General features: G+C 49.2%; 1 protein-coding gene across 1 annotated transcript in view; it reads left to right on the top strand.

The window, feature by feature from the left end:
• Positions 1–10,143, top strand: part of LOC134222852 (SH3 domain-binding protein 5 homolog) — a 115,454-nt gene that overhangs the window by 210 nt on the left and 105,101 nt on the right. The window lies entirely within an intron of this gene.

Genomic DNA, 10,143 nt, shown 5'->3' with positions numbered 1-10,143 from the left:
TAAAGTTATTGCATTGCTCGAAAACAAGCTAATTTTACTATCAACGTATAGGCCTAATTTGCAGTCCATGCGCGATTGTTGTTGTAGTGATCGACGGGGTGAGATTACCACCTATGAAGTTAATGTTTTTATGCCTTGTGCGTTAGCATAAGTGTGAGCATTCTCAAGAGCATTTTTTTTTTTATTTATGAGGGCTTTAAACTAATTGCTTATTCATTCACCTCTTGAAAATGTTAATCTACTATAAATAGTGTAATAATTCTGTTAATTTAAATATTTTAGAATTTTTTTCAGCTTGTTTTTGTTGCTTAGAGCTTGCTTTGGTTCCTGCTTATGCCTAATTTATCCTAATATTATCAAATTTTGACATCTAGTTATTAAGTGATTAATGTTTAGTTCTTCATTACAACTTTCGCATATATCAGGTGCTTGTTTTTGAATAAATGATTTTTGTAATACGCGAGTGTCCTAATCGGCATCGAGTTAATGCTCTCTGTTCCTCGCGTTTGAATTGATCTGTCCATTTTGTACACTCGTTTTAATGGATGCTAAATGATAATGACGTTCATTTGACTAGTTGTTTCGGTGATTCTTCCAGATTTCTCCGGTGGCCCACTTGACGACTTCCGGCGGGTATATCTCGTGCAGTCGCGATGATCTACCTTTTGCTGCTTGATCGGCATCTTCATTCCCTTAATTCCTACGTGACTAGGAATCCAGCAAAATTTGATGTTCTTGTTTCCGATGGATGATTCGATTGTTTGAATGCATGCATTCCGAGATTTTCCATGTTCGAGGATTCCAAACAGCTGGCGGAATCTGTAAAGACGACGGTAGGTTTTTTGCCACAAATTTTACAGAGCGATAGCTTCAGCTTCTGCCGAGAAGATGCTGAAGTGTTGAGGTAGTTTCCGCTCTATTGTTGGTCCAGGTCGGATGATACCAAAACCGACCTCGGATTCCCGCTTGGAAAGTCCGTATAAAATTTTCAAAAGCAGTATATTTTTCGTTCAACACCCTGGACATAATAGCTTGAGCTTTGACGGCGCCTTGTCCTACTTTGAACTCATTTTTATTGTCCAGTCTATAGATGGATTGACTGCATTCCACGGTCGACGCCCAAGACGGTGAAGCTTTGTACTGGTGGGATAACTTTTCCAGTTATAGAAGTCATCGCCAAGTCAGTGGATTTTCTAAGCGAAGGCTTTTTGGTTCTAGATTTTCTTCGAATCGGCATAAACTTTTTACTAGTAAGGACCACTTGTTCCTTAAATGGTAGAATACCGCTCCACGGCCATAGCTATTGATGGTGATGTTCGAAAGCTCCGGAAGACGCGCGTAACAACTGATTGAAGACTGGTTGATATGGTTTTATACATTTCATTGAAAAGCTCGATTCCATAAAAGTTTCGATAGGCATATAGCATTTCCTATTCGCCAAACAATTTCTCTACTGCCATGATTCGCATTGCTTTTGAAATTAATACGCCTTTTGACTGATTCTCTGACTATTCTGAAATGCTTCTAAAGTACATCGTCTGTCCAGTTCGACTCCAAGAATTCTTGCTGATGGGACGTCACGTATTTTCTCTCGTTGATCTTGATTTCAAATCTATTCTTTTCAGGTTCGAATGATGTCGTTGGCAGACATGGAGCAATGTGGATTTGTTAGCGGACAGTTCAAATCGTTTGCTTTTGTCCATGTGTACTGCTTTGGCTTTTTAGTCTTACCCTGGTAGAAAAGCTTTTCCCGTTGTAACCAATAAGATGTCATCTGCGTAAAGTAAAATTCTTACGCCTTTTGGGACGACTTCGAAGATTGATCAATCGCCAGTAGAAAGAGTGGACCGAGAGTACGAGCCTGGGTACGGTCTCTTGAACTCTAGTCGTTGAGGTTTTACCACCGAAACGTACTTGGAAAGTCCTATCCGACAAAAGCCTTCTATGCACTTGTACATATTTACGTCGAGTTTAAGCTCCTTAGCCTCGAAGGATGTATGGACGCCAGGTTCTATCATAGGCTTCCGAAGGTCCAACAACGCCAGTGTGTGTTGATTGGTACTATGCTTGCGATAGTATTTCATTCAGTTCGGCAAAATAAGTGGCGGTGCCATGGCCTGCTCGAAATGCATGTTGGTCGGGATGCAAAATGATTACGTTCTAGAAATGTTGTTAATCTATGGTTGACCATTTTTCATAGATTTACCGATACAGCTGAGAAGCGTGATAGGTCGGTAACAGTGATGCATTCTTGCTTTTCTCCGGTTTTAAAATTGGCACTACGATACCATCTTTCCAACGACTTGAAAACGTCCTCAGCCCATACTTTGTTGAACAGTCTCAGCATTGCTTGTTTTCCAGATGGCGGTAGTTTCTTAATCATCGGATATCCTATAAGATCCTTTCCGGTTGAGTGTCCTCTCGTTGATTCAATTGCATTCAGTAATTCCGGAAAAGTAAAATCACTGTCCATGAAACATATTTCAGCGGGACCAGTATCATCGTTTTCGATGACCACGTCATCTGTTGTACAGTTGTTCATTGATTGCCCGTTGTTTCAAAGTATTTTTCTCAAAGACCTCGAAATGCTCAGCATGTTTCTGGACTCGTAACATGCATGTTGTTTATGATGAAACTTTTGTTACTGATTGGCTTTTTCCCACAAAGTCGGTTGAAGTTTTTCCAGAGATCTGATCCTGTTGTCGGTGTATCTACAGAATTTCTCCCAAGCATCTCTTTTGGCTTGCGTAATATTTTCGAGCTTCACTTCCAACTGAAAATTGTGCAAAGCCAATTCTCTTTCAGGATCCCTAATACTTTTTCGTTTTAGAGCCCGTAGTGCCTACGACGCTTTAACTACTTTTTGACCTCGTCTGTCCACCAGATCGCGGCTTTTCCATTTAGTTTCCCGATGTCCGTGGTATTGTGAAAGCGCCGCACGATATATAGTTTGATCAAGGTTTTCTGCTGTGTTTTCGAAGCCCGTGGTCATTTGCTTTTCGAAATTCCGTGCAAATTCGTTCCAATTAGCGTCCTTGTACAACCACCGTTTGGGAAGTTCAAATTTTATTTGCGGCTCGTTTGTTTTAGATATATCGGAATGTGATCGCTTCCCATTGTGTCGTCTGCAGCCTGCCAGATCAACTTGGAAGCGAAATTAGATGAAGCAACTGTTACATCATAGCAGAAAGTGAACCACGTGCTTCATGCAAGCAGAGCCATCATTTAAAACGATCATTTGATTTTGAACTACCATGACAGTATCTTTCTTCCTCTCCTCGTTGACTTAGAGCTTCCCCAAGTTTCGTGAGAGGCGTCTATGTCACCAGCGATTATATATGGCGGTTCGGTTGTTTTGAGAAGGTTGTCCAAAGCACATATAATGTCGTCATCTTTAGCCGTATGCGGAAATAAACCGATGCTATTGTTACGTTATACGGGCTGAGGATCCTTGCAGCGCATATAGGAATTTCTTCGTTAGTGTTGATGAATCTGTGAGGCACTTCTTCGATTCTAGACCGGCTGCTCCTTTCCCATTATGTACAGCACGATGTGCAGCTTCCACGAATATCGCCCTTTCAAACAATTCTCAAATTGTCTGCCATTAGTTCTTGCAAACATAATGCGATGGGGAGGTTTTGAAACAAGCTGGTTAAATTCATTTTGATTCGCCCAAATACGCGTATATTCCACTGCAGGGCTAGAATTTGGGCATGTCCCATTCGCATGATTGGATTTAAAAGCTCTTGGCTCGGAGTAGTCGAGTGATCCCAAATATCAGCAGATACTGTACTGGATGGTGTACGCTACTATCTCGATGAAGGCATTCCGGTTAAAATTGTACACATTTTCAGCGCAGCAATAGTTTTGTTGAAATGCGCTGTCATCGCGATATCCTGTTACAGCAGTTATTGTATTTTCTGTATGGATGTAGAAGACAGCAAGGTACTGTTTCGCATATAAGAATTACATACTTGCCTGTGCAAGTGCGCGTCGCTGCCGCCAGAGGCCATCGAGCAAGCCCGGAACATCTCTGGTCAGGGCCGACGCGGAAGGCCTCGCGCTGCGAATCAAAATAAGAGCGGCTAGACGTGGTGGAAGAGTAAGCTGGATTCAGGTAGAGTTTTCAAGTTCGAAATTTGTCATACGCACAGAGCTCGAGAGTGCTTCTATCGGTAGTTTCGGGAGATTGTAGCTGCAAGCTGTGCCTTTGCGTCTGTGTTGCTTGGAATGGCGGGTGCGTGAGTATTCGACCGAACGCCATGAGATGTTAGTGAGAGCGTTTTATATCTCACGATGCCTGTTCCCTTGTTATTCCTCGTCCGCGAGAAAGAAAGTCTTTTCGCTTTTTTTCCTCGCCGGGTGTGCTGAGGATTCATGCTGTGATGTGTTGCGGCTGCAGCGATTTCTCTTGAATAGTTCGTTCTGCATGGGATCTATAATGGAAGGAGACAGATGGCTCCTGTTTCGAATATTTGAATACGGGTACTTGCCTGTGAGTCTAGGCGGGCACGTCGGCTGCCGCCAGAGGCTCATCGAGATAGCCCGGAACATCTCCTGGTCAGGGCCGACGCGGTAGGCCCTGCGCTTGGCGAAATAGAACGGTCAGCTGTGGTGTTTTCTTCGATCACCTTGGTGGAATTTGACAGCATAGAGTGGCGCTTTGATTGTCTCGTTTCTGCTGATAGTATGCTGGTCGATGGTATACTCTGGAGGCTCCGAAATTTATCGTATAATATACAGTTTGAGAGAACTTCTGATGGAAGTGGTGGAGATCAAGGTTGTGATAGAGTGATTTCTGATGTCCGTATTGTCTGGATGTGGATGGGGGTATTTTGAGACAGAGCAGTCGGCGATCCCAGGAGAGTTTATAGGAAAGCGTATCTATTGTTACACGATCCATATTCCCCAGTGATCACTCCCTCATCCGGGAGGGAGGATATTCGTTCCTATCTCCCGTGCCAGTCATGAACAGTGTATTGAGGTGCGATGTCATTTTGATTGTTGCAGATGGTGTTTCAGAATAGAGCGAGAAACAGAGAGATTTCGAATATGTATTGATTGGGGTACTTGCCTGAAAAGATAGGCGAGCCGCATCGGCTGCCGCCAGAGGCTCATCGAGCAAGCTCGGAACATCTCTTCAGGGGCGACACGGAAGGCCTGCGCTTGGCGATTCGGGGTTTGTGGTACAAGTGTTTGTAGAATTATACTTAATTGCGATATTGTATTTGATGTCCTTTCTTGTCCTTTGTTTTGCCGGGTCAATTCTATGCTTGGGGTGTATTAATCATCATTTTTCCTATTGCGTGTTCCATTCCTAAAGATCTCTGATTGAGAGATGTTTTCGGCGGTTGGACATTTTTTTCTATCAGGAGAGTCTGTGCCGTTCTTTTTGTTTCCTTTCTCTTGTGGCTTCGAGTATTTTCATAGTCCATATTGTCTGCATTGCCTTCGATGGTGATCGTAATTTGTGTGATTGTTTGCGATGGTTTTGGCTGTTGATTTGTAGTTCGTCGTAAGAACTCGAGCGAGTTAGTTCGATGTAACAGTTTTAGTTTGTGGCTTAGGTGAGAGAAGGAGTTATTGGTCTGTGCGTTGCTTGCAGATACTTCCTTGTTGTCCAAGATGTTATTTGTGCCTTCAGATCCGCGATTACTTTAGTGAGGTTCACAATCTGTTCTTGAAGAGATTTGATCATACGATCTTTGTCACTTTCTTCGGGCCGCGTTTTATGTTGGGTCACGGTAGCATAGGATGTTTCCAGTTGCCCTACGAAATTCTGAACGTGCTTCACTATACGACAGGTTGCGATCGATTTTAAGCGGATAATCCTTCTTCTCTACGATATACTGCATTGTTTCGAGATAGCATGGGTGCATGTTCTGCACGGTGCCGCATGCTGCACCAAGATGGTGCATGGGATGGCAAAGTGGTGCACGGTTTGACCAGATGGTGCATGGTTCTGCAGGGTGGCGCATGCTGCACCAAAATGGTGGATGGGATGGCAAAGTGGTGCACGGTTTGACCAGATGGTGCATGGTTCTGCACGGTGCCGCATGCTGCACCAAGATGGTGCATGGGTGCATGTTCTGCACGGTGCCGCATGCTGCACCAAGATGGTGCATGGGATGGCAAAGTGGTGCACGGTTTGACCAGATGGTGCATGGTTCTGCACGGTGGCGCAGGCTGCACCGAGATGGTGGATAGGGTGGCAAAGTGGTGCACGGTTTGACCAGATGGTGCATGGTTCTGCAGGGTGACGCATGCTGCACCAAGATGGTGCATGGGATGGCAAAGTGGTGCACGGTTTGACCAGATGGTGCATGGTTCTGCACGGTGTTGCATGCTGCACCAAGATGGTGGATGGGATGGCAAAGTGGTGCACGGTTTGACCAGATGGTGCATGGTTCTGCACGGTGGCGCATGCTGCACCAAGATGGTGGATGGGATGGCAAAGTGGTGCACGGTTTGACCAGATGGTGCATGGTTCTGCACGGTGGCGCAGGCTGCACCGAGATGGTGGATGGGGTGGCAAAGTGGTGCACGGTTTGATCAGATGGTGCATGGTTCTGCACGGTGCCGCATGCTGCACCAAGATGGTGGATGGGATGGCAAAGTGGTGCACGGTTTGACCAGATGGTGCATGGTTCTGCACGGTGGCGCAGGCTGCATCAAGATGGTGGATGGGATGGCAAAGTGGTGCACGGTTTGACCAGATGGTGCATGGTTCTGCACGGTGGCGCATGCTGCACCGAGATGGTGGATGGGATGGCAAAGTGGTGCACGGTTTGACCAGATGGTGCATGGTCCTGCATGGTGGCGCATGCTGCACCGAGATGGTGGATGGGGTGGCAAAGTGGTGCACGGTTTGACCAGATGGTGCATGGTTCTGCACGGTGCCGCCTGCTGCACCAAGATGGTGGATGGGGTGGCAAAGTGGTGCACGGTTTGATCAGATGGTGCATGGTTCTGCACGGTGTTGCATGCTGCACCAAGATGGTGGATGGGGTGGCAAAGTGGTGCACGGTTTGACCAGATGGTGCATGGTTCTGCACGGTGCCGCCTGCTGCACCAAGATGGTGGATGGGGTGGCAAAGTGGTGCACGGTTTGATCAGATGGTGCGTGGTTCTGCACGGTGTTGCATGCTGCAGCGAGATGGTGGATGGGGTGGCAAAGTGGTGCACGGTTTGATCAGATGGTGCATGGTTCTGCACGGTGCCGCCTGCTGCACCAAGATGGTGGATGGGATGGCAAAGTGGTGCACGGTTTGATCAGATGGTGCATGGTTCTGCACGGTGGCGCATGCTGCAGCGAGATGGTGGATGGGGTGGCAAAGTGGTGCACGGTTTGATCAGATGGTGCATGGTTCTGCACGGTGCCGCATGTTGCACCAAGATGGTGGATGGGATGGCAAAGTGGTGCACGGTTTGACCAGATGGTGCATGGTTCTGCACGGTGGCGCAGGCTGCACCAAGATGGTGGATGGGATGGCAAAGTGGTGCACGGTTTGATCAGATGGTGCATGGTTCTGCACGGTGGCGCATGCTGCAGCGAGATGGTGGATGGGGTGGCAAAGTGGTGCACGGTTTGATCAGATGGTGCATGGTTCTGCACGGTGGCGCAGGCTGCACCAAGATGGTGGATGGGATGGCAAAGTGGTGCACGGTTTGATTAGATGGTGCATGGTTCTGCACGGTGTTGCATGCTGCACCAAGATGGTGGATGGGATGGCAAAGTGGTGCACGGTTTGACCAGATGGTGCATGGTTCTGCACGGTGGCGCAGGCTGCACCGAGATGGTGGATGGGGTGGCAAAGTGGTGCACGGTTTGATTAGATGGTGCATGGTTCTGCACGGTGCCGCATGCTGCACCAAGATGGTGCATGGGTGCATGTTCTGCACGGTGCCGCATGCTGCACCAAGATGGTGCATGGGATGGCAAAGTGGTGCACGGTTTGACCAGATGGTGCATGGTTCTGCACGGTGGCGCAGGCTGCACCGAGATGGTGGATGGGGTGGCAAAGTGGTGCACGGTTTGACCAGATGGTGCATGGTTCTGCACGGTGCCGCCTGCTGCACCAAGATGGTGGATGGGATGGCAAAGTGGTGCACGGTTTGATCAGATGGTGCATGGTTCTGCACGGCGCCGCATGCTGCACCAAGATGGTGCATGGGTGCATGTTCTGCACGGTGCCGCATGCTGCACCAAGATGGTGCATGGGATGGCAAAGTGGTGCACGGTTTGACCAGATGGTGCATGGTTCTGCACGGTGCCGCCTGCTGCACCAAGATGGTGGATGGGGTGGCAAAGTGGTGCACGGTTTGATCAGATGGTGCATGGTTCTGCACGGTGTTGCATGCTGCACCAAGATGGCAAAGTGGTGCACGATTTGACCAGATGGTGCATGGTTCTGCACGGTGTCGCATGCTGCACCATGATGGTGGATGGGGTGGCAAAGTGGTGCACGGTTTGACCAGATGGTGCATGGTTCTGCACGGTGTTGCATGCTGCACCAAGATGGTGGATGGGATGGCAAAGTGGTGCACGGTTTGACCAGATGGTGCATGGTTCTGCACGGTGGCGCATGCTGCACCAAGATGGTGGATGGGGTGGCAAAGTGGTGCACGGTTTGATCAGATGGTGCATGGTTCTGCACGGTGTTGCATGCTGCACCAAGATGGTGGATGGGATGGCAAAGTGGTGCACGGTTTGACCAGATGGTGCATGGTTCTGCACGGTGGCGCAGGCTGCACCGAGATGGTGGATGGGGTGGCAAAGTGGTGCACGGTTTGATCAGATGGTGCATGGTTCTGCACGGTGCCGCATGCTGCACCAAGATGGTGGATGGGATGGCAAAGTGGTGCACGGTTTGACCAGATGGTGCATGGTTCTGCACGGTGGCGCAGGCTGCATCAAGATGGTGGATGGGATGGCAAAGTGGTGCACGGTTTGACCAGATGGTGCATGGTTCTGCACGGTGGCGCATGCTGCACCGAGATGGTGGATGGGATGGCAAAGTGGTGCACGGTTTGACCAGATGGTGCATGGTTCTGCACGGTGGCGCATGCTGCACCGAGATGGTGGATGGGATGGCAAAGTGGTGCACGGTTTGACCAGATGGTGCATGGTTCTGCACGGTGCCGCCTGCTGCACCAAGATGGTGGATGGGGTGGCAAAGTGGTGCACGGTTTGATCAGATGGTGCATGGTTCTGCACGGTGTTGCATGCTGCACCAAGATGGTGGATGGGGTGGCAAAGTGGTGCACGGTTTGACCAGATGGTGCATGGTTCTGCACGGTGCCGCCTGCTGCACCAAGATGGTGGATGGGGTGGCAAAGTGGTGCACGGTTTGATCAGATGGTGCATGGTTCTGCACGGTGTTGCATGCTGCAGCGAGATGGTGGATGGGGTGGCAAAGTGGTGCACGGTTTGATCAGATGGTGCATGGTTCTGCACGGTGCCGCCTGCTGCACCAAGATGGTGGATGGGATGGCAAAGTGGTGCACGGTTTGATCAGATGGTGCATGGTTCTGCACGGTGGCGCATGCTGCAGCGAGATGGTGGATGGGGTGGCAAAGTGGTGCACGGTTTGATCAGATGGTGCATGGTTCTGCACGGTGCCGCATGCTGCACCAAGATGGTGGATGGGATGGCAAAGTGGTGCACGGTTTGACCAGATGGTGCATGGTTCTGCACGGTGGCGCAGGCTGCACCAAGATGGTGGATGGGATGGCAAAGTGGTGCACGGTTTGATCAGATGGTGCATGGTTCTGCACGGTGGCGCATGCTGCAGCGAGATGGTGGATGGGGTGGCAAAGTGGTGCACGGTTTGATCAGATGGTGCATGGTTCTGCACGGTGGCGCAGGCTGCACCAAGATGGTGGATGGGATGGCAAAGTGGTGCACGGTTTGATTAGATGGTGCATGGTTCTGCACGGTGTTGCATGCTGCACCAAGATGGTGGATGGGATGGCAAAGTGGTGCACGGTTTGACCAGATGGTGCATGGTTCTGCACGGTGGCGCAGGCTGCACCGAGATGGTGGATGGGGTGGCAAAGTGGTGCACGGTTTGATTAGATGGTGCATGGTTCTGCACGGTGCCGCATGCTGCACCAAGATGGTGCATGGGTGCATGTTCTGCA

The sequence above is a fragment of the Armigeres subalbatus genome, chromosome 3 (assembly GCF_024139115.2).
Source record: "Armigeres subalbatus isolate Guangzhou_Male chromosome 3, GZ_Asu_2, whole genome shotgun sequence".
Classification (NCBI taxonomy): Eukaryota; Metazoa; Arthropoda; class Insecta; order Diptera; family Culicidae; genus Armigeres; species Armigeres subalbatus.
This window is presented reverse-complemented; position numbering and strand designations above follow the sequence as displayed.